Below are 25,070 nucleotides of genomic sequence, written 5' to 3'. Positions count from 1 at the left end.
TTGAAGAATTGTAATGTAAGATATCCAGATATCACTATAATTATCACTATAGAGCAGGGGCCTCTAAAGACCCCACTTGTCTGGTGATCATTGATCTGTAGAAGTTCCATCTAGGTTTGTCATCATATTTTAATACAGTACCTACCTAAGTTCGGCTGATCTCAGAAATATCAAGGAGGATGGAGTTAGTTAATTTATTTTATTTATTAAAATGTATGTTGTCTATCTCCCCTAATGCTTGGATGGGAGGCTACCAAGAATCTTCTGGGTGTTAGGCTTCACTGACAGATTTAAAAAAAATCAAGAAAAGAACAAACCACTTCTAAATATTGCCCAAATAACTGCATGGGTACTTTTGTGAATTCACCAGCAGTCAAGCTCAGTTTGCAGAAGATGTTACCATTATAGGAGAAATGCTATATATGTGTCCCTTCCTGTCATTTTGCCTCCTAGGAACTACCTGGACAAGTCCTTGAAGTTTTCTGGGCAAGATTTTTGGAGATGGCTTGCTCTTACCTGCTTCCTAGGGCTGAGAAAGAGGGACTGGGCCAATGTCACTCAAGTCTCCCAGGGTTTTAGCTTGATGCCTTAATGACTTACTGGACTAAACTGGCTCTCATAGAGAAAATATTGTCACTAATTTTTTGTTTTTGTTTTGTTTTTTGTTCCTACTATGACACTATCATTTTTCTCTCTCTCTCACTCTTCTTTTTCTAAATATTTTCCCTTGATATGCATTTTAAATGTAATGCCATTCTAAAATATACAGCTGCAGTCTAAAGCGGAAGGCAAATTCTATAGAACGCCCCAGTGATCAACAATTTCCATGCCCTGAAAATGCCCTGTTGAGTCCAAGAAGTTATTGGGAATTGAACTTTATTCAAGGGAGATTTTACTTTTTTTTAATATAAATTTGTCCTGGGGAAATTTGTTTTCTAGTAACCATGGCTAGACTTGTTTTTCAGCTCACCCTTCACTTTCAATATGGGTACTACATTGGTTAGAAAGTAACCTCTCTGATTCCTTTATATTTTACAGGAGTTTATATATTATTTTCACCGTCCACAAAATATGCCATCAAAACTTAAAGGTGCTTTTCAGAGGTGTGTGTGTGGGGAGACCCTTCAATAATATCACAGGTAAATTTTCTTGAATCTCAACTCTGTTTTAAATGTAGGGTATTAAAAAAATATTTGGTCTTTCCCCTACTCCCATCTTTTTCCCTGCTTGGGAAATAAATTAAAATCTCAGTTTTAAAGTTGGCAGAAACTCATCTTATTACCATTGGAATAAGATAACCTCCTGGGATTTACTTCTGAATCTACTTGTACAGGTTTAGTATTGCAGATTCCTGTTCCCTCTTCTCCTTCCCCCCACCCCCACCCCTCAAGCTTTTGGAAGTACATAGCACAAAAGTATATTTCAATCTCATTCTGACTCTCATCTGGAATTTCCCAAAAAGTCTTCTTGCATGAGGAAATTTAATTCAATTCAAACCTTTATTTTCAGTGCACAACATGTGTACAATGAGATTGGCTGAGCCTCCCTTAGTGCACCCCCACAACACAATACAACTCACAGTGAAGTCAAAAAAATCCCTAACCCAATAAATCATATTAACACAGTCCTATTTCACCAATGTGAACATGTTGCATGGCACTGCAAGTCTATCGTACTACATAGTTATGATGTTATTTCACGTTCAGGAGTCTGACAGCCTAAGTATAAAACCTGTTCTTTAGCCTGTTTGGCTGGCTATGCTGCTATATCTCCTTCCAGATGGTAGGAGGGTAAAGAAATGCTGACCAGGGTGTGAGTTGTCCCTGAGGATTTTCCTCACTCTCCTAAGGCAGCGAGCCCTAGTAATCTCATCTAGTGGTATCAGGAGACAGCCTATGATGTTTTGTGCTGTGCTCACCACCCTCTGTAATGTCTTTTTATCCATGGCTTTTAAGCCGGCATACCACACCATGATGCAACAAGTGGGGACACTTTCTATTGTGGACTGGTAAAAGGAGGTCATCAGTAGTTGTTCACCCTTGTTTTTACACAAGATCCTAAGGAAATGGAGTCTCTGTTGGGCCTTCCTGGCCACCTGGATCATGTTGTTTTTCCAGGTGAGGTCTTCACTGAGGTGGACTCCCAGAAATTTAAAGGAGGAGACTCCCTCCACACAGCCCCCCTGGATGTAGAATGGGCCAGGTTCCTCCCTCTTCTTCCGGAAGTCTAGCACCATCTTCTTTGTCTTGCTGATATTCATATGCAAGTTGTTTCCTGTGGATAATTTCTGAACCTTCCGCCCTGAACACTCATTCGTCTCCACCTCCTACAAATCTTACCAAAGTTAACTATAAAAATTTTACCTTTTTTTCTGCCTAGCATTTTTCTGCAAGTGCTGAGGCTATGTTTTTTGGATCAATTGAGTGTTGATCCACTGTTTGCAACAAGCAGTGATCCACTGGCTTGCTCTTGTGGGCTAGGAGAGAGAGCAATTGGCCCAAAGTCACCCCGCCAAGCCTAAGATGGGACAAGAACTCACACATCTCCTGATTTCTAGCCTGGTGCTTTAACCACTAGACCAAAATGGGTATTATTATTACTATTCCCTTGAAGTTCAGATTATCAATGGATTTCAGCTAGTAAAGGAAACATGTATAGGATAACAAGTCTTCTTCAGATTAAAGAGTTCCACCTCTGTCTTGATCAGGTACAAATCTCTGGAATTCCATAAGGCAACAAAATTGCTTTATTGACTGGATCTGATTAAAATAATATACTTTTAAAAGCCAAAGTTCTCTAGGAGTTCACTTGACTATCATACATGTATGTTTTAGCTCCATTATGATATGTCTTGTGCTTCCATTATGAGATACTTGGTGGTAAAGAAATTAAATTAGGTGCCACTTAAACATTTCTTGGTAAACTATTCGTGCATAAATTAATAGCCATTATATTATCCAGTTGTGATTACTTCTGTTAATGAGGAGGAGGAGGAAGTCATCCAAATTTGTACTACTCAATCTATTGCAAAAATAATGAGCAGTTATTTGCATCATGAATTATTTTTCATCACTTTTAGTGTTATTCAAATTATCTTTCCTATAGTTCCAGGGAAAGCTTGGTCACTCTTTTTTGACCCATTGAGTGATCAAATCAAGGTGCCATCTGGCTATAGTTAGTAAAGAAACCATACATTCCATAAACTGCATGTATTCATTCTGGAAGCAAAGAAAAAATAATGAATAATTTAGTGTTCCTCTGTTCTGGTGCAAAACCTATCAGTATGTGAGCTTCCTACTACTACATAAGAAAAAGACTGCTTTTAGGCAGAACGGTTTCAGAGCATTAGTTCTGACTACAAAAGGAAGATTCCCAACACATTTTGTGAATAGTTTTAATATTAAGAATTAAAAATCCAAAGCTGGGAAATATGTACAATAGACCCAAACAAAATAAAGTAAAAAGCTTTCCAAAAAATTTCACTGGGTGAGGAAGATCCCCAAAACCTGGTCCAATACTTTAGGTGGGAAACGGGACATTTAAAATCAGCCCTAGATGATGGTTGTAAAATGGATGCAGAGTCAAAGTTTAGTGTCCAGGGGCAAAACAATCGTTGTTTTTTCCTTTCTGAAAATGCAAACGCTACTCATTCCATCTATTTATTATCTTAAGTAATCCATTTATGTGCTTTTGTCCATTAGGAAGCAGAAATCGTGGTCTTTCTATGAATAACACTTGAAAGTAATAGAGTAAATAATTTAACGGGATACTATAAATACTATTCATTTATGTTATACACTGATGCCAAATGTATAAAAGTTTAAAGACTTTCCAGCGTAGCAGTAATACAACCAATCAATATAATAAACTTAGTGAAGAAATATTAAGTTCTGCTAATGTCTCAATTGAAATCCTTCAAACAGGGTAGGATTTTTTTTCCTCAGACTTAATTTGTTGAAGGCTTCTGAGTATACTGTTTTAATGATGAGCGTTATTAGATGAGAACCTGGAACAATCAACAAATGTTATGGCAACGAAATGCTGTCAACATGTAGGAACCCATTGCTACTGAGGGCTAGTGTGGAGATTAAAAAATGATTCTGAAGTGCCATATAGACAGATTGATGGCAGCCAACCTATTAATGAACCTACTGCCCATTGCATTATGTGCTTTGTGTGGAATAGAACAGAACAGAACAGAACGAGTTGGAAGTGACCTTGCAGGTCTTCTAGTCTAGCCCCCTACTCAAGCAGGATGCCCTATATACCATTTTAGATAAGTGACTGTCTAAACTCTAGACTCTTCTTAAAAACCTTCAGTGATTGAGCTCCCATGATCTCTGAAGGCAAATTGTTCCACAGGTAAATTGTCCTCACTGTTAGGAAGTTTCTCCTTAATTCCATGTTGCTTCTCTCTTTGATTAGTCTCCAACCATGGTTTCTTATCCTGCCCCTGGCGCTTTGGAGAATAATTTGACCCGCTCTTCTTTGTGGCAGCCACTCAAATACTGGAATGCTGCTATCATGACACCCCTAATTCTTCTTTTCTTTAGACTAGCCAAACTCAAATACTGCAGTTGTTCTTCACATGTTTTAGTCTCCAGGCCTCTGATCATCTTAGTTGCTCTTCTCTGAACTTTTCTGATTGCTCATTGACTCTCTATATGAAAAGTGGGGGGAAAGCCCCAATGCAAATGTCCAAGGGAAAAGCCATTGTGACCCAGTGTTTAATCTGTTCTTCTCCAAAATATGATATCTCAAGCAAAATGATCTGCGAAATAGGTTCCTGTCCACCAAAGTATAGAGTAATAAGGAGGGGGGGAGAATAATCTGAATTAGAGGTATATGCTGTCTGATAACCCACATCCCACCATCCTTTCCCACCTCTTTTTCCCTAGATCTCAGATGCTCCAAATCCTTTTGCTTTTGAGGCAGGCAACTTCCATGTAACACCTAAAAGAGCATTTATCTTAGACCATTTCCATACTAAGAGGTTGGACGGTGTTATAATGTCATCCAGTTATGCATCACTGCTGGATACAAGTTTTATAGTGGTGCACAAATGCCCAGGTGATATTGTAAGAATATATACATCTTTAGTATGGTTTTGGCCATTGTTAAAAAAAATGGAGAGAGGGAACTAAACTTATCCCCCTTCTCACCCACCTACTAAGGCACCTATGTACACTTACTGTAGCTCCTCCTCTCAAATAATCGAAGATTTCTACAAAAAACTGAACTTCCCCCCAGCTCAATAAAGTATTGGGTGACTGTTTGTCTTTGAACCTTTGGTTGTCATGAGTAAGACTTTTCTTCTGGGATCTGTTTCAAGTGAATCATCTGTTATTGATGCTTATTACAGTCTCACTGTGAAGATTCTAAGAAGATGACTTGTAGAGGCAGTCACATAAATAATCTCACGGTCTCTTATTTCCAATTTACAGGAAGAAATATTTGTTATGCTTATGTACTCCGCTACGGAAATTACCTTGTTGAAGAAAAGCTCCCAATTTGATATATGGATTCCTGTAAAGAATAAGAGATTATAAGAAATATGTTTTTGTTTTTATTTTACCCCTGTGAGCAGGGTTTATCCAAAGAGAGCAACTTTCTGGAAATGAAAAGAGTAGCTTGTGATATTAATTTAATGCTTTAAGATGATAATATTCAATGCCAAGTTTTCTCTTAAACATGGCAACATTGTGGTTCTGAATGAACAACTCAGGTCAAAAATTGAACGTTCACTTTTCTCAGCCACAGTGCTTTAAAATTGTTCATCACAACATAGAGTCATTGGGACAGATCTAGACATGTTGGAGTACACTTAATTTCTCTGTACCAGATTGATGGCTTTAGCTGATGACTGCTAGTTCGATGATGAACTGATTCAGTAAGAAACAGTGTGATTAACACATCAATTGAAGAAAATGGCTACAGACATACAGTGAGTAGATGCCTAAATTTTTAATGAAGGAATGACATATGATGAGAGACAGCCCAAGAAGGGTATCTAGCAAGACAATTAGAAAACTAGTCTTCTTTTTGACATTGATAAGACTCCAAATCTTTATAGCCCTAGCCAACCTAATCTATAATCTATAGGCAGATTTTGGAAGCCTGTGTCCTCACCCAAATTCCCATTTAAATTTAGACATCAAATACTTTGATTAGGGAAATGAACAATTCAGTCCTTTATAAGTGGTCATGTTTTCTTTGATGTGATTTCAAGCTACTACCATCCACTGGAGCTACCATATCTTGGGTGCAGAACTCCAGATGACCAGTAGATGGCAGCCAAAACAGTACTTTTGTTCTTTGCTGCTGTCTAGTGGTTTTCCAAATTGGTAACCCTACTCTAAGAGAGCCTGTTTGATGTAGTGGTTAAGGCACCAAGCTACAAATTGGGAGATTGTGAGTTCTAGTCCTGCCTTAGCCACAAAGTTAGCTGGATGACCTTAGGCCAGCCTTCTGTCTCAGCCCTAGGAAGCAGGCAATGGAAACAATTTCCAAAAGGTTGCCAAGGAAAAGCCAACTTTTCCTTCTCCTTTTGGTTCTGATGGCTCATTTAAGAATTTCGGGCCCAAGTATATTTTATGGTTTATATTTTCACCCCCCCCCCCAACTTCTCCCTTGGTACATGCCTCTCCCTTTCCCCAGAAGTCTTCTCCTTTTATTTTATTCTTAGTTTAAATTCTAATTAATTTTTAAGTATCTGTTTATTCTTTCTCCTGCTGGGAAATGGCGCTAGTTTAGCCCAATATCCTCCTCCCCCTTCTCCTTTTCCCTCCCTCTTCTATCTAAAGCAGGCAGTTCAATAAATAACTTTAATGAGGGTAGTTTAATTGCTTTTGGATGTTAACGGTAGACAAAACGTTGGGCTGAATTATATCACAGAACTGAAACGGAATTTACTTTTCTGGTTGTTGTTGTTGTTGTTATTATTACTATTCAAGCTGCCCCAACTGTCTTCATAAGTATTTTTCTCTCTTCTCGGTTTGAAAACACAGTTACGTTGTCATGAGCAAAGCTCTATTTATGTATGGGTTTTTCCCCCTTTATTGACCTTAGCCAGTGCCAGGAATGGGGCAGATTTGGAGAAGGGGATCGCTAATTCTCTCCCGGAACCTCTTCGCTCTTTTTCTTTGCCCCCGCCCTCCCTTTTCCCCGGAGCTGACTTTTCCCGCCAGTTTTTAATTCTCTACCTAAATCTCCCATAAACATGTCAATAAGCAGAGACTCCGAGTCACGCCGGCTGAGTAACGGACTTGCCTATCTAACCAGGCCGTGGATTATGAGCCGGGGAAGGGCATCCATTTAAGAGAGAGACAGGGAGACGGAACGGGCTCCGTGCTGGCTCGGGAGAAGGCAGGCAGGCAGGCAGGCGTGGATTGGGGGGGGGGGGAGTTAAAATTGATGGTGAGGCGCAGTATTATCAATCATAAAGCGTCTGGAGCCTGCCTGATGAGTCACGGTGAAAAGGGGGCTGCGGAGCTGAGCAACTGAGCAATGGTTGCTTTCGTGCCGGAGGGCTGATGCTGCGCCTGGGAAGGTCCCGAAGGCAGGCAGGCTGGCTGGCTGAATGCTCCTGCCCGCCTTCTGCTCAACCCAGCGACGGAGAGAGAGCGCCAAAGAGGATGGTGGTAGCATGGAGGGGGCATCTGGGTAATTGAAGGAGGAGCCAAAGTAGTTCTGGCACAGAGAGAGTTCTGGGTGACTTGCAGGTGGAGAGTCAAGGAGTCCCTAGTTCGGAGACACAGATGTGTATAAAGATAGGGTCTCTTTTTCTGCCTCCCTCCCTCCTTCCCTCCCTCTCTTCCTCTCTGTTCTCTCTCTTCCCCCTCCCTCCCTCTCACATCTGGAGTGTGACAAAAATAGAATAGAATAGAATTCTTTATTGTCCAAGTGTGATTGGACACACAAGGGATTTGTCTTTGGTGCATATGCTCTCAGTGTACATAAAAAGACAATATACATTCGTCGAGAATCATAAGGTACAACGTTTAATTATAGTCATACGGTACAAATAAGCAACCAGGAAACAATCAATATCAATATCAATACAAGCAACAAAGTTACAGTCATGCAGTCATAAGTAGGAGGAGATGGGTGATAGGAACAATGAGAAGATTAATAGTAATGCAGACTTAGTGAAGGTTTGACAGTTGTGAGGGAATTATTTGTTTAGCTGAGTGATGGCATTTGGGAAAAAAACTGTTCTTGTGTCTAGTTGTCTTGGTGTGTAGCGCTCTATCGCATCATTTTGAGGATAGGAGTTGAAACAATTTATGTCCAGGATGCGAGGGGTCAGTAAAATTATTTTCACGGCCCTCTTTTTGACTCGTGCAGTGTACAGGTCCTCAATGGAAGGCAGGTTGGTAGCAATTGTTTTTTCTGCAGTTCTAATTATCCTCTGAAGTCTGCGTCTGTCTTGTTGGGTTGCAGAACATGTCCACATTACAAATCCCAGTGTGTTGTAGTTTGATATCTGGAAGTCTCTTGACTGTGCAAGACCATTGTGAGGAGAAACAAGAATGGATCTGCCTGTGAAAGATTAAAGGATACGTTTTGGTGCCAAAACAGATTTCTGTCCCCATGTGCTCAGAGACATTCTTGTTCCCCAGCGTTTCCTTTTTTCATCTTCTCAAACTGTTCTTCATTTGGTTTTTCTTGTAAGCCAGTTTCATCCCTTTAAATACTCAGTAAGCCTTCCTGCTATGCTAGCTTCAGTGCATATTTTTCATTGTCCTTCAGATATTCTTCCAATGCCATTTCCCCCCCTTCTTCAAATGTCTGGTGTATTTGCAACATTCCGTGCACACCTATTTTCTTTGATAAGTAGAGTCTGTCAATGTCATTGCGTAGATGCAAGGCATGATTTATTGTCATTATTTTTCTGATCTTCCTATCCAAGGCTTTTAGTTCTGCTTGAATCCACTCCACTATTCCAGCTATGTATCTAATACAGTGTTGGTGAACTTTTTAGGCCTAATTTGTCAAAAACACATTTAAAATGCCAAATTTGACTCTGTTAGTGTGTTAACCTCCCAAACTATATTTGTAATATTACAAATTATGAATTTCACAAGAAATGAGAAATATTTATGTGATCAAAATTCTGGCACTTCAGACCTAGCTTTGCCAAAGATGCAGGCTTGTTCTGTGGAAGATTGTCTTCCAAGACAAGCAACACAGGAAAATATATTGTGGTTGGGCTGGATCAAAACCAGCCTTAAAAAAAAACTACGGTACTTTCAGCCTGTACCTCCTTAGAATATATGTTTAACCTTGTATTCTTTAAGACAGGTTATTTTAGGTGGGTCCATATGTTGCATGTCTACAAAGCTAAATATGAACAATACTTCTGATGTGGGAATGGGATCCATATTGTTTTCAGAAAGAGAAATATGTCAACAGATACTTTTCTTTTTCTTGGTTCTCCCCCTTTCAATCTCATATGCTTTATAATCTAAGTCTGTTCTTCTTTCCCTGTATTGGGGTCTAAACATCTCATTTTAAGGAACTTAAAATTATATTTGTCAATCAACCAAACTATATGGCAAAAAGAAAGTATGTTAAAAATGCTATGATACCCACAGCGCATACAGTACATTTAATATTGTATGCCACCATGGGCTGTGCCATAGTAAGATTGGCTAATAAATTAAATAAAATAAATAGGGAAGTGTGGTTGCAGATTATTTATCTCTCTATAAATAACTGAGATAGAGTGTGGATATAAGGAAAGTTACAGCTGAAAGCAGCCCTTCCCTGTCTCTTGTGTCACTCTGCCTGATTTAGAGTAGTGCCAGACATTTAGCTATGGTGGATCTCACTTTCAGTTAAACCTTTAAAAGGAGAATGGTTTGTTAAATCCCTTGGAAAAGTGAGTCAAGGGAACAAGGACCCTAGCCTATTAAGCATTTTTTTTACATTTAATTCCAATTTCCCTCAGTTGAGAGAAACCATAATTAAGCAATCTACCCAACCTCCTGTCTTCCATATATTTCAGACTATGATCCCTGTGCTCTGTGACCATTCGCCATGCTGAGTGGATGATGGAATGTATAGTTTTAAATATAAGTGAGGATATTTCAGTTTCTGTATGTTGAAAAGGCAACATGGCAGAGGGTACTCTGAAGTAGGTGCTTGAGGTCTGTCCGATTCTGTCACCATTTTAGCTTAATATTTTAGAATTGTGACTAGGATGCTTAACAAAGAAATAAGGGTCAAACATGCATAATAAATGTTGAGTTACATTCCAAAAATTTCAAATTTAACGGAGGTGTAAAGAAATTTGCATTTCTCATAAGTGGGCAGATAAGAAGCTTTTACCCTCATTGAAAAGATGATAGTATTCTTGCCTTAAAATCCCAGATGAAGGATATATCTACACTGTACATATAAGGATGTATTCTTGGTCCAAAGCTATGGGAAATGTGATCAATATGATTCTATGTTAGACAAGATTCAATTCATTGTTTTAAAATTTCAGTGCTGTCATATATTTAATTGTTCTAATATGCATTTTTTAAAAAGTTTGCTTATTTTTCTGGATTGTTTAAATGTATTACCATTTATTAATGCACAGTTATTTTTTTTCTTTTTTTTCTTCTGTTACTCATCAAAAAGCAATCAGAATATTTATTTTTACAAATGGGCATGAGTGGGATAGACTGTTACGCCCAGAATCTACTTCCCCAAATCCACATAAGTCCACTCCATGACCCAGAATAATTAAGGTTATTTTTCCTCTTTGGACTTATAAATTGCCTGGAAAAGTCATCCCAAGAAAGTAGGACAGTGTTTCTCAATCTTGGCAACTCAATCTTGGCAAAAAGATGTATGGACATCAACTCCCCAATTCTGGCTGGGGAATTCTGGGCGTTGATATCTACGCAACTTAAAATTGCCAAGATTGAAAAAACAACAAACTTATAAGGCTTTTGTGAATAATTTAGGCATCAAGGATACCTAGGAGGAGAAGACAGTACATTTGATGAAGAAAACAACATGTGGTCTTGTGGACTTTCCTTCGTTGCCAGTGAATATTCTTGCCGGAGATCTCTAGGGCTGTATTTTGAGATCACATACAATTCCTGTGAGATAGTGCATTGGAAAAGACTGAATAACCTGGCTTCCGTAATGTACGCAACTCAGGAAGGAGAGAACTTACTCCCTCTTGAATTCAGCTGTGGTAAGATTAAGTAAATAAGTGCAGCCATATTTGTTACATTCAACATGAGAGAGTCCTGCACATATATTGTATGACTCTTTTCTTGTGTGATATCTACAGGGCCGTTTAAAAATTTATGCATTGTTTTTAATTTTGAATATCTATATAGATATAAAAATGGCTGTGTGTATGTGTGTGTATGTTCCAGCATAACTGAAATGCCTGGGCCGCTGAAATGAAAAGGAATGAATTATATCTATAGTGTCAAATCACAATACTTTTGACAGTGATAGTGTGCATTTTGGGTTCAGGTTTGTGTGTGTTTGTGTGTGTATGTGTGTGTGTGTCTGTATCTGTGTGTCTATGTGTCTGTGTCTGTGTGTTCCAATATTACTTTGATTTGACACTATAGATAGAATACATTCCTTTTCCTAATACAGGATTAGCATAAATAAATACACGAGCAATGTCGGGTTATCAGTTGGTTTCAATATAAATCTGACCTCGATTATGATCTGGTCTCCTACAACTAGTTAAAGAGAACCCAATTAAACACATGACTGAAAAATGTATTTGTCCATTTATTTATTGACTGAAAGGATCTAAAGGTACATATTTATGTGCGGCAAAAGTATGTGAATTTCTAGTGTTTTCTGTTTATTTGAAGGAGAACTTAGAGTCAGAGATTTTAATCAAAGGGATGCTAATTAGCTATGAGTCTGGAAGAACAAGAACATAAATTACATCTGTTTGAGATTTGAGATTTGAGATTTTCCTTTATTTGTATGCCGCCCTTTTCCCTGGGGGGACTCAGGGCGGCTCACAATTCAAAAGGGGGGGGGGAATACAAACAGTAGACAATACAACATGTTAAAAAAAGAGCACAACAGTCACACAGTTCGGGTGGGGCTACAATCTTAACCCCAGGCCAGCCGGGACAGCCAGATCTTTAAAGCGGCGCGGAAGGACTGGAGGGTGGTGAGGGTCCGAATCTCCACGGGGAGTTCGTTCCAAAGGGTCGGAGCAGCCACCGAGAAGGCTCTCCTCCGGGTAGTTGCCAGTATGCACTGGCTGGAAGATGGAATTCGGAGGAGGCCTAATCGATGCGATTGTATCGGTCTGGTGGAGGTAATTGGCAGTAGGCGGTCTCTCAAGTACCCAGGCCCACTACCATGAAGGGCTTTATAGGTGATAAGTAGCACCTTGAAGCGCACCCGGAGATCAACAGGTAGCCAGTGCAACTCGCGGAGGATAGGTGTTACGTGGGTGAAGCGAGGTGCACCCACAATCGCTCGTGCGGCCGCATTCTGGACTAGCTGAAGTCGCCGAATGCTCTTCAAGGGCAGCCCCATGTAGAGCGCATTGCAGTATTCCAGCCTAGAGGTCACAAGGGCACGAGTGACTGTTGTGAGGGCCTCCCGGTTCAGGTAGGGATGCAACTGGCGTACCAGGCGAACCTGGGCAAATGCCCCCCTGGTCACAGCTGACAAATGATGTTCGAAGGTCAGCTGTGGGTCCAGGAGGACTCCCAAGTTGCGAACCCTGTCTGAGGGGCGTATAATTTGACCCCCCAGCCTGTTCATTGTCAAAGTCTGATCTTCACAACACAGATATGTGGAAGTGTGTCATGACTCAACAAAGGAGGTTCCTGAGGACCTAAAAAAACAATTATTGAAGCTCACTAAAGTTAGAAATGGTTAGAAAAGTTTGGACTTCATTAGAGCATCATTGGGCAGATTGTGTACAAATGGAGGCAATTTAATATTGTTCTTTTCCCTAGGAGCAGTTGATCAACCAAGATCACTTCAAGAGAAGTGTGTAATACTTTAATAATTTCAGTGAATTTTCATTTCACAAGCTGTGTAGTGAAGAGACTGGTTGTCATGCATCTTTGTAGGATTTTCCTATTTTACAAAAACTTCAACCTAATACTGGATGCAGAATGAGGAAAAGTGGCTATTTAGTTTAGTTTGTCATTTACATTGGTTTAAAGTTTTAAATGTTACAGCTTTTAAAAGGCTCGCTTGAGCCCATGAAGGTGTATTTGACATAGAATAACACAGTTGGAAGGGATCTTGGAGGTCTTCTAGTCCAACTACCTGCTTAGGTAGGAAACCCTACACCACTTCAGACAAATGGTTATCCAACATCTTCTTAACAACTGATCCAGATTGGATCCTGTAATGTTATTCTGGGACATGTATACTTGCCTTTATTACAAGTAGTCCTCGAGTTACGACCACAATTGAGCTCAACATTTATTTTGTTAAGTGAAATATTTATTAAGTGAGTTTTGCTCCATTGTACTGTTTTGCCACAGTTTTTAAGTGAATCATTGCATTGTTAAGTTAGTCACAATTGTTAAGTGAGTCTGGCTTCCCCATTGATTTTATTTGTCAGAAGGTTGCAAAAGCTGATCACGTAACCCCAGGACACAGCAACGGTCATAAATATGAACCAATTGCCAAGCATGTGAATTTTGATCAAGTGACCATGGGAATGGTGTGATGGCCATAAGTGTGAATAATGGTCATAAATCATATTTTCAGGTGCATTGTAACTTTGATGTTCAGTAAATGAACTGTTGTAAATTGAGGATTACCTCTATACACAGATTATTCATTCATTCATTCATTCATTCATTCATTCATTCATTCATTCATTCATTCATTCATTCATTCATTTATATTTCATAGTTCTTAACCACCCATTTCACTCAGACCTACACAAATATTCAGAGTAAATTATAAATTAGTAAATTTCTGTTCTTCACACCTTGACAGTCTCCTGTTTATCTTCCCATACATAAAGAGGACACAAAAATGCTCTTCTATTGCTGTGACATAGACTGTTGTATATGTTCTAAAGCCATTAACCTTCCCAGGGCAGAATTATTAAAAAGAACTTTCACCCTAAGAAAGGGCAATGAGTTGTCTGAAATATTTTCATGCCTATGCTGAACAGAACAAATAAAGTTTGTTCTTTGTAGAAAAACCACATCCCATAAAATGCAAAAGCTTTCTTTAGGACCAATCAAAAACCAGAGCAATGTGTAAACATTTGATTCTCTAGAGCTCATCATCTGTAATGAAAAATAAAACATGAAAACAAACAAGGGAAGAGGATGAAAAGGCAGGTACTAACGTCAAGGAAACTTCTATTATCACAGTTTTTATATGAACTCAGGTAGAAGCAGTAAATTTTCAAATTGGACTCAGCCAGGTGCTGATGTGATTACAGATTGCCCTTAGGACTCTTTCCTAGGAGGATGGGGATGGAGAAAAAACAATGCATAGGCTTTTATCTTGGAAATCATAAAATCCAACTGTTACTCAGAATTGTGTCCTTATGCAAATCACATCACTTCCTTGGAAAGTGGAAAATAGAGTCTGCCTCTTGGGCCCAATATTCTTCAACTTCTTCGTAAATTATCTAAATGAGGGGATAGAAGGGGAAGTCATCAAATTTGCAGGCAACATCAAGCCAGGGAGAATAACATCTAACACTTTATAGAATAGATTCAAGATTTAGAAGGACTTTGACAGACTTGAACAGTAGACCCTATTAACAAAATGCAATTTAATGGTGAGAAAAGCAAGGTCCTACATAAGAAAAACCAAATGCATAGATATAGAATAGGTTGTACCTAGCTCAACAGTAGCCGTGTGATAGGGATCTTGGTGTCTTAGCAGATCACTGCTTTAAGTATGTGTGAATCATGTGCCACAGCTGCTAAAAAAGCCAACACAGTCAAAGGCTGCATCAACAGAGGAATGATTTCAAGATCACATGAAGTGCTAGTACAGCTTTATACTGCACTGGTGAGACCACACTTGGAATACTGCATCCAATTCTGGTCACATCTTAGGAAAAAAAGTTCATATTTCTCTAACATTACAAAATCTCATAAAATCCTTAAAGGATAAATCTTGCATACCTTGAATCCACTCCTTAACATTGTGAATATTGCTATTTTTCCAATTTATTATAATAATTCTCTTTGCAACAGCTCAGGTCAGATGCAATCATAACTCCTTAAAAATAGTTTCCAATGTTTCAGGATGTAATTTAACATCTTAATTGGTATTAAAAATTAGGGCATATTATTCTAATCATGTTTGATCCATTATTACACAAAATCTCATCTGACTAATAGGGACTTCTTTTTCAAGCACAGGTGCCCAAAAAGACAAGGACCAAAAGCTTCGTCTAGGGCCATCAATTTCAATGTTTTGGCTCCCCCAAATGGAGGTGACCAGGCATGTGAGTCTTTTCATTTCATGCATTATTTTTTTTCAATGATGGGTGTGTTGATTTGGGACAAAATATACAGACTCCCTCTAAAGTACTTTTCAGGAATGTAGACGTTGGCAAAAAATAAAATGATTACCCCAAATAATGGAATACATAGAAGTGTGTATACATACAAGTAGTCCTCAACTTACAATCAAGATGGAGGCCAAAAATTCTGTTACTATGTGGAATAGTTGTTAAGTAAAGTTTACCCCATTTTACGACTTTTCTTGCTACAGCTGCTAAGTGAATCTGGTTTCCCTATTGACTTTGATTGTCAGAAGGTCGCAAAAGGGGATCACATCCTGGGACACTGCAACTGTCATAAATATGAACCAGTCGTCAAGCATCCATATTTTAATCACATGCCCATGGGGATGCTGCAATGGTCGTAATGGCAATGAGTCACTTTTTTCCTGTAATGTTGTAACTTTGAACGGTCATTAAATGAACTATTGTAACTCGAGGACTACTTGTATTCATTAATTAATCATTACAGCTGCTATTTTTGGCTTATTTATTTGGTGGATGTTTTTTATTGCTTTAATGTTTTTTAAATTGTTGTATAATTCTAGAATTGTAAGGTGCCCAGAGTCACTGATTGAGTGGCTATAGAAATTAAAAATAAATAAATAATAAAGTTCTATTTTAATTGTTCTAGGAAGAAATCTTGTATTTATCCAGAGCAGAGGTGGGTTTCTACCGGTTCTCACCGGTTCGGGCAAACTGGTAGTGGTAATTTGGCCTGGGCTACAGAACCAGCAGTGACCCAAGCTGGCCATGCCCCCGAACCAGTTCCCAGGTCTCTTCTACAGTTGCCGTTGCACGAAGCTTGCACAAAGCAAACCGGTACCAACCTGTACAGGGCCCCACCCCTGATCCCGAGGATGAAAGGCAAAATTGATATGCAAAGCACAATGGTCACTGCAATACTTAAAAAAAAAGATGTTAAGCGCTAACAACATTTCAGACTCATAAATGCTCATGGAACAGCACCTATGGAAAGTTATGAGGAGAAACCAACAAAACAAGCAAGTTCATTTTTTCTCTTTGCTCCTTTCACATGACCAACTACATTAAGCAATAGCAATAGCAATAGCAGTAGACTTATATACTGCTTCATAGGGCTTTCAGCCCTCTCTAAGCAGTTTACAGAGAGTCAGCATATTGCCCCCAACAATCTGGGTCCTCATTTTACCCACCTCGGAAGGATGGAAGGCTGAGTCAACCCTGAGCCGGTGAGATTTGAACCGCTGAACTGCTGATCTAGCAGTAGCCTGCAGTGCTGCATTTAACCACTGCGCCACCTTGGCTCTTGGAAGTACTGTATTGGGATCCTTTAAGAGCACCCTGTTCCTTTGGTCCTTATTTTGATATCTGGAAATCAATGGCCCGTTGTTTTTGCTTTAAGTAAGTTTTCTTTCACATAACTTTGGAGTTAGCTCTCAGCACTGACTCAGACAAATACATATTTGTTCAATTTATTTTTTTCCACCAGCTTCGAAGATCATGTCCTTTCTAAGGCAGCCCATTGAGCATAAAAGCAACCTTGAAAGCATGATAAAATAACATCCAGTAGCAACCATTTCAAGCAAAGCCAGGACCAACAAAAGAAGTTTAAAATATCCAGTGTAGCAGACATTTAGAAACAGCAATATTAGACCAGTGCTTTCTAGCAAAACAGTTTACGTGTTGTAAAATGATTTCTCTGTTATCTGAGGTTTCTGTCCAACTGCCAGAAGATCTGTGAATCAGCCTCGGCAATGAATCTCAGGATTCATTTTCTATATAAAGCAGCGTAAGGGTGTTCCTCAGTTACTAGCAGATTGGCTCCTGGCTTAGATTTGCCTGGAAGGGAAATGGCCAGAGGTGGGCTGCACATACTTTAACAACCAGTTCACTGAAAATATGAGTGTGCACAATCCTAACCCTAACCCACCCGCTTCACTTCACTTACATGCAACACCCAAAACAAGGCTTTTTCAATGGGGGTGGTTTCCTACACCCCTGCTAGGTCAGCCACAGTTAATAGAGCGGGAGAGGTGCACAAATCAGCTGGGCTGCAGAGCAGGGTGAGCGAGCGGGAAACTGAGATATCTATGACCAGATAGCACTGGGGCTGGTGGGCGGGACCAGCCAGTGGTAGGAAATACCAGTTCTGGTGAACCAGCCCAAACTGGCAGTAGCCCAGCACAGGAAATGGCCCTCAGGACCTGAACTGGAAATTCCCCAGGCTACCTACTCCATTCAGCAAGGACACTAGAGCCACAGGCTGCAGTAGGGAATTACAGCATCCCAAACTAGGTTACAATCATGGTTTGCAAGGACTTCGAAGGAGTGAAATTGAGGAAAATCCTCCTCTTGCTGTAGGGGTAGGCAACCTCCTTCTGTCCTTTGCCATTCACTATGCTTTCTGGGGGAGATGGGTGGGAGTTGGTTCAAAGAATTGGAAGGGCACTATTCCAATTTCTTGCAAACCCAAAGGTGCTTTTTCCCGAAAGACAACTTGACTGTTTTTTCCTTTGAAAATGTTTCGCTTCTCATCCAAGAAGCTTCTTCAGTTCTAACTGAGCTTTTGGATGAGAAATAAAATGTTTTCAAAGAAAAAAAAAAACCAAGAAAGTTCAGTTGCCTTTTGGAAAAAGCACCCTTGGGATAACCAGGACCTAGATGATTGAGAAACTCCATAGACAATTTCTTGCAACATTCTCTAGTTTTATATGCCACCCATGACAAATGTATCTTGTCTTTTTATATACACTGAAAGCATATGCACCAAAGACAAATTCCTTGTGTGTCCAATCACACTTGGCCAATAAAGAATTCTATTCTATTCTATTCTGTTCTGTTCTATTCTATTCTATTCTATTCTATTCTATTTCATTGTTCAAAATGTCTCTGGGCAGCTTATAATAAAATAAAAACACAAATCTAAAAATATTAAGAACTAATATGATCAAGAATTAGGTAAAGCTGGGAACCAAGTAAATGAGGAATATGGAGGTAGGAATCTTTTCCTTTACTCTACCACTCATCTCCAGTGTAAAGCCCCACTGAAATCCCAAGCCAATTGATTTCTGGAAGACCAAGAGAGTGTGGGCAAATCTCCCCTCCAGTGGCCAGATGTTCTCAAGGGAAGGGGCCATAGCAGAAAAGGCACTTCACCTAGACACCACCTGCCAGAATTCCTTGACAGATGGGCTCTGCAGCATGTCCCTTCTGTTGGAGTGACTGCGGTGGACTAATCCCACTGGGGTGAGATGGCCCCTCAGGTAATGAAAGTCTTTAAAGGTGATAGATGAAATGGATGGCACATAAATCTAATAAACAAAACAAACAAACATACATACATACATACATACATACCTTACATACATACCGTACATGCATATAGCTAGGTACATACATAAATAAATAAAAGTAATCAATACCTGGAATTAGTTCCAGAAGCAAACTGGTAACCTCTGAATGTTACAATACTATTCATCCCAGTAACTTCTGCCAGTTACTTTTTTATTTTTTATTATTACAGTTATGCACCAATAATTCATGTGATAAAACCTCTCACCACTTAGAAAGTCAGAGGATGTGTTGGCTATGAACACATGACATAAGATTAGCATGAAATAAAGACAAAATAATCCTTCATTCATGAATTAGTTACATATTCACAGAAACACCTGCCTCATTTTCCTGTTTCCCCCCCCCCCCCATCTCTCCCCAAATCCAAATAGCTGCACCTCTGAGAACAAAAGTTGCACAGTGCCTCCAGGAATTGAAGGCTGTGCTAGCTGTGATTATTATATACTATAGGTCGCTCCCAGGTTTTCACCTCAGCAACCCCTGATATTATCCAAGACACCCTAAACTCTTATTATTTCTTAATGTCCAGTGTCCTGATTACAGGTTACATAATTATAATAGTGTTGTTTGCAGCTGGAGCTTCATGGGCTAGATAATCTGAAACTGTAGTGCAGGTACAGTTTCCAAAAACAGAACAAGAATTGAGTGTGTGTGTGTGTGTGTGTGTGTGTGTGTGTGTGTATTAATATGCACAAATTGTGCATGCCCTTGGTGACTTACTATGCTTTTATTGAAAGATCATAAATCATGACTGGAATCCAGAAATCAAAAGCTTAATGCATTTAAACCATTGTCTGTATCAGCCTATACATAGATGTTAGGAGATGATGATTGAAATGATGCTACTTTGCAGACAAATTGCACGTTGAGAAGAAAAATTGAAAACAAACCAAAAAGAAAAAGGGACTTAACTTAAGTCTCTTTTACTTTTTAGGGTCCTCCCCCCAATCTTTTCAATCTTTTTTTCAATCAAGAAAAGCCTTGTTAATTTGAAAGTATCTTTTCAATAAATTAGGACAAGTTATGAGAACAAACATTCATTCCATAAATTTCAATTCCATCCATTACAGGAACAACGAGAAACATTCCAAAGCCTATGAAACACCTGTTGTTAATGCCTTTTCAAAGATTTCTGTTTATGAAATCCAGTTCTTTCCATGACTTTATAGCAGCAATGATGTCTGCATTATGTGGCCCAGGCTTGCAGCCTCCCGTTGCTGTGTTAACACACAAAGACATAAAGTGGTTGGCTTGGCTTTGGCTTAGCATGCTGAGTGAATCCAGTGACTGAGGTTTATAATAGTACACCACATTTACAGCTCACTCTGTTGTATGACTATGACACTATGGCAAAGGTGCCAAAATTGTGGACTGGCACTAGTCCTAACATACACTCCAGAGTTGATGGGGTGGTTGGAAGAAATGCCCATTTGGGTTCAGTTCCAAGTGGGGGAAAAGATACTGGAAACATGGAGGCTGATTGGAAAGATGGTTTATTGATGGATAGGACCACATGAGTTTGAAGTCTTGGTGCAGCTGAACACATGGAATAGAGAGTGGGGGTTATTTATACTCTCTCTTGGCTCGAACTTCAGCTTCCTGTTCCTGTGGCAAGGGCATGTATTCTATTGGCTGTCAGACTCCCATGTGGAGTCATGTTCGTCTGAATCAAGTTTGGTGGAACTTTGCTGGATGATATAATGAAGGGGCTTGGTTGTGCCACGTGGTGAGCTCTGCTGATAAATAATCCAATTATGTTCTGGAGGGTCATGTCTTAATCCCATCACCATGGAGTTCAGCTCTTTTGTTTTGTAGATAGGTTGGCCCAGTCTTTCTTAATGGGCACCAAATATCTGCTGGGGGCAGGGAGCTGCAGGGAGCTGCAGGGAGCTGAGTTTCTGTCTTCCTTAAGATTTCTATTTTTCTTTTAGGGGAATTATTCTGCCTTTTTAATATTTCCTAAAACATTTCATTCTTCTAGGAGGGGTAGGTGCTAACTTTCTTCAGGGTCTTGTTTTGAAATGTTGGGAGTTGGGTGGACTTTGATCCTGCCAGTTTTAGGAGAGTGGCTTGATATGAAGTCTGGTGCAGCATTCAAGCTAACGGAAGTTACATGGGTTTGCACTATGGTTTGTGCGAGACTGTTTGAGATTCCCACTCTTTACTAACTTAGGAAGAACATTAAGATCATTTCCTTTCCTAACTATCTTATGGCAGCTTTGCTAAGCATGGTGCCTTCCAAATATGTTGGGATTTAATTCCCAGAAATGTCAACCTTTGTGGGTTTCCAGCACAAAGTTGGATGAAATTGTCTTATTGTATTATGCAGAATTTGTACTGATATACCCATCTAGTTATGCTTCTAGTTTTTGTGATTGATATTTCTTACATATGGTTTTCTTTCCTCTCTCATTTCTTTCTTAACAGTTGGATTCAATGTGCACTTTAATATAGATCTATTATATTTTATTTTATTGCTTTTATGTAAAGTGGCACACACATTAACTGGATTGGAAGCTCTATATTGTTATTGTCCCTTTTATTATGACTGTTGCTGGTTTACTGGTATGAGGTTTATATATTTGTGAGATTGTTTAATATAGCAATGTTGAATTATTTATGACATACAGATCAGTATAATGCACAGATACAATAAATTACTGTAATATAAAATACCACTAACCTTGTGGGCACAATATAGAAATCACTAATGTCAATGGCAAATAGCCAATCACTTTTAAGAGATCAGAATTTTTCCCTTTCCATTCATGCTGAGAACATCCAAACACCATTTCAAAAGCCCATGAATTAATTACTATGACTTGCGATACCAAGAAGGACTAAATAAGACGGGGTTTAAAAAATGGGCCATTGGAAATTGAGTTGTGTTTAATTGACACACCTGTATACTGAAGGCTACAAATATGGTCATTCTTCCTCTTGTTTACACAATCTTTACTAGAAAATCTTCTTCTTTCTTTGATTGTCTTCAGAGTCGGGCAGATCAAGCATTCCAATCCCTATATGGATACCCATGATGATCCCATCTATCTTTTCCCCATCAGCCTGATCAGGGCACAAGTTTGCCTTCCAGAATTGGTAAGGTGTCTTTACATTTTGTATTAAAGTAGAAAACTTGTTAAGAATCTTTTCACCATGATCCTGTGGCTTTGGCACAGCTCCCTTGCTTGCAACAGACCAGCCTCTTCCTATATCATAAAAGCGTTATCCAGCCTCTATTTAGAATTTAGAATGGAACACGATGGTTAAAGGTGTTCTAGAATGTTGGAATCTACCTTTGCTATACAATCTTGGGCAATATGTGTACTGTTGGAAGACCTGAAAGATCAGGTTTGGAATAGACTGTCGCAGAGAAATCTATGTGGTCACTAAGAATCGATACCGTCTTGATGGCATATAATCAAATAATACTTGGGATGTAAGTGATGTGGCTCATCTCTAACTGCCTAACTGCCTACCTCTTTGTTTCAGAACATGGTCAAAAACTAGTAAACTAGACGGGGACAGGAAGAGAGTTTCAGGATTATCTGGTGAAAAGAAAATACAATATTTCATAAGATGACAGAAAAAAGAGAAAAATAGGGTCAGGAGAATTGTAAGTTTTGAAGGCTTAATGTCACCACCATTGCTTTTACTAATTAGTGATAATAATGCTCCAATTAAACATGGATTTCTGACATTCTAAAATAAAGTTAACTATCCTCTATATACTGCTTACATTATAAAAGCCTATAAAACAAACTATCCAAAAGACTCATAAAATCAAATACAAGTTAATCAAGACTTCCTAAATGGCTGGAGTGTTGAGAATGCTTCAAGAGGAAGTTCCACTAGAAAAAGCTATTTTCTCCGGAGATGAAACATTCATTTTGAATTCAGAAGCAAAACTTTCTTCATAGATCAAGGAGGTGGAGAACAAGGAATTTATACCAGGATCATAAGAAGTATGATCTTCTTATATAATAAGGCTTTTATCAGATGAAGCTATTTGAAAGGCTGTCCAGTCCACAACCTATTTAAAGATTAAATAAAAAGGGAACAGAGACTTCGAAAATGCCCATCTGTAGGTAGTTTTTCCAACAGCAATTTAAGCAAGCCTATTATTCAGTCTCAGCTTTCTTCACTGGGAAGCAATCTTTATGATTATCTGTCTATATCAATTTACATAATGAATTATTGTTATTGTCTATGTTCCCTTTGTGCAGTCTTGTGGAATGAGTTGTCTTTGTTTTGGCAGTGAGCAGCAAAACTCCTTTTGGGTTTTAGCCAGTGCTGATAAAATCAGTGTTAATCAGAGGACGTGTCCTCACTGCTGAGTTTGAAGTGCTCTTCAAACATCTTTGCATCAGCAGAAAATTATGCTGGCATGACATTGGCTGTTCCAAGGCAGATCCCCATCCTGTTGCTCTGGTTCAAGTCATTTGCAGCCTCTTAGTCTCTCTCCAAACTATCAGAATGTATAACATATGTTGACAAAGCCTATTAAACACTATTCACTTACTTAGAGCCTACCTAGCCTTGGGCAAATATTAGAACAAGGATGGAAAGACCATTTTAGCAGCAATCCAGCTAAGAACAACGGAAGCCTGCCTCACATGTAGGTTGAAGATGAAGTAAAATGGCAGGAAAAGGGAGATTGTTAGGTTGTATGGTTGTGTCATGGTTGGATGCTAGTGTGTGTGTGAGGGAGCCTAAGGTAGGAGTATCAAAGATGGGCTGTAAAGACAACTGCTAGATAGTAGCAAATCATTTTTCTGCATCCCTTTGCTACCACCTAGTGATCGTATATGCTATTCCTATCTATAGCAGCCTGGTAGAGGGATGTCCAGTTAGCTACAGTGCCTGAATATATCTAGAGATCATCAGTTTTGCAAGGATGAGCCTAGAATTACAATATATTCTACGACTTCCCTTTTTGGGGAGGTGGGGATGTGGGGGAAGAGATCCATACATTCTCCATTCTTTTACCACAACCATCCCAAACAAACCAATATACATTGTTGTATGCAAGGGGAAAATACTATAAGACCAACCCTTTTCTGCTGTAGCTCAGCTGTTCTGTTCATGAAAGAGCCCACTAAGTAGATTTATTCATGCACAGTTGTTTTCAAAGATTCCAGACAACCTTGGATCGGTCACTAAGCTAAGTTTTTGCAAATTCATATGAACCCCAGACAATGTCAACAGTTGGACTAGGGATCAAGGTTTCCAGTCTCCTTCTTCCTGCCCTCTGCATGCTCACTGACCTTTGCTCACCAGAACCAACAAAATACTGGATTTCACAGCATCTTGGAACAAGTTTTTTTTTTTAAATGTCAAAACGTTTTAGCAGGTATTTTAAATCATGCTTGAGAACTCAGGGTCCTATAAATTATCCATGAACACAATAGAAGAATGCAGCTGAGCAAGAAAGATCAATGAAGATTGTAGGTGATTAAGAGGAAGGAGGCTAAACATGAAACCTCTGAAAAATGGTAACACTGAATATATCCTTCAGCTGTCTCTCCCCCAGCATTATTTACTGGCTCTCAGAGGCTGCTGAATGAATAGTTCAGCATTCAGTAAAATTGTTCCTAGGCACTTCTCCAAGTGAAGGATTGCATGATTGAATATTCCTCCATTTAAAAAAAAAGTAACATTCTGTACATGCAGTATAAAAACTAGCTTGGAAGGAGGAAAACCTAGATTAGGAACCTTCCCACTAGCATTTGGTTCTCTACATATTGATGATTTAAACTACCAAACAGATCTAATAACATGGAGAACGAAGCATTTTAAGATTCTTGAACTCACATTGGCATGTGATGATCTCTTCACTTGGAAAACTTTTCAGTTGAAAGAGTTGGAGCTGTCACAGGGAATTCATGTCCAATTTGTAGAAGACAAATTGAAAATATTATTCATTCTTTGAGACATATGACAAAGCTAGTACAGTGTTTTTCATACATGCAGGAGTAGAGAACTCCTTAGACACCTGATATTACTGTACCACTAACAAGCCCAGTCAGTGGTATATTAACCATTAAGCAGAGCACGGGATTAGGCCCAAGGGGGCATCACAAAATTGAGAAATAAAAAATACCCAATGAAGATTTGTACAGTATATATAAAGGAGGGGGGGCACCAAGATTTGTCAGTGCTTAGGGCACCTTAAGCACCAGGCCCAAGGGGGCATCACAAAATTGAGAAATAAAAAATACCCAATGAAGATTTGTACAGT

This window comes from Thamnophis elegans, chromosome 2 (genome assembly GCF_009769535.1).
Source record: "Thamnophis elegans isolate rThaEle1 chromosome 2, rThaEle1.pri, whole genome shotgun sequence".
Classification (NCBI taxonomy): Eukaryota; Metazoa; Chordata; class Lepidosauria; order Squamata; family Colubridae; genus Thamnophis; species Thamnophis elegans.
Note: the sequence above shows the minus strand (reverse complement) of the source record.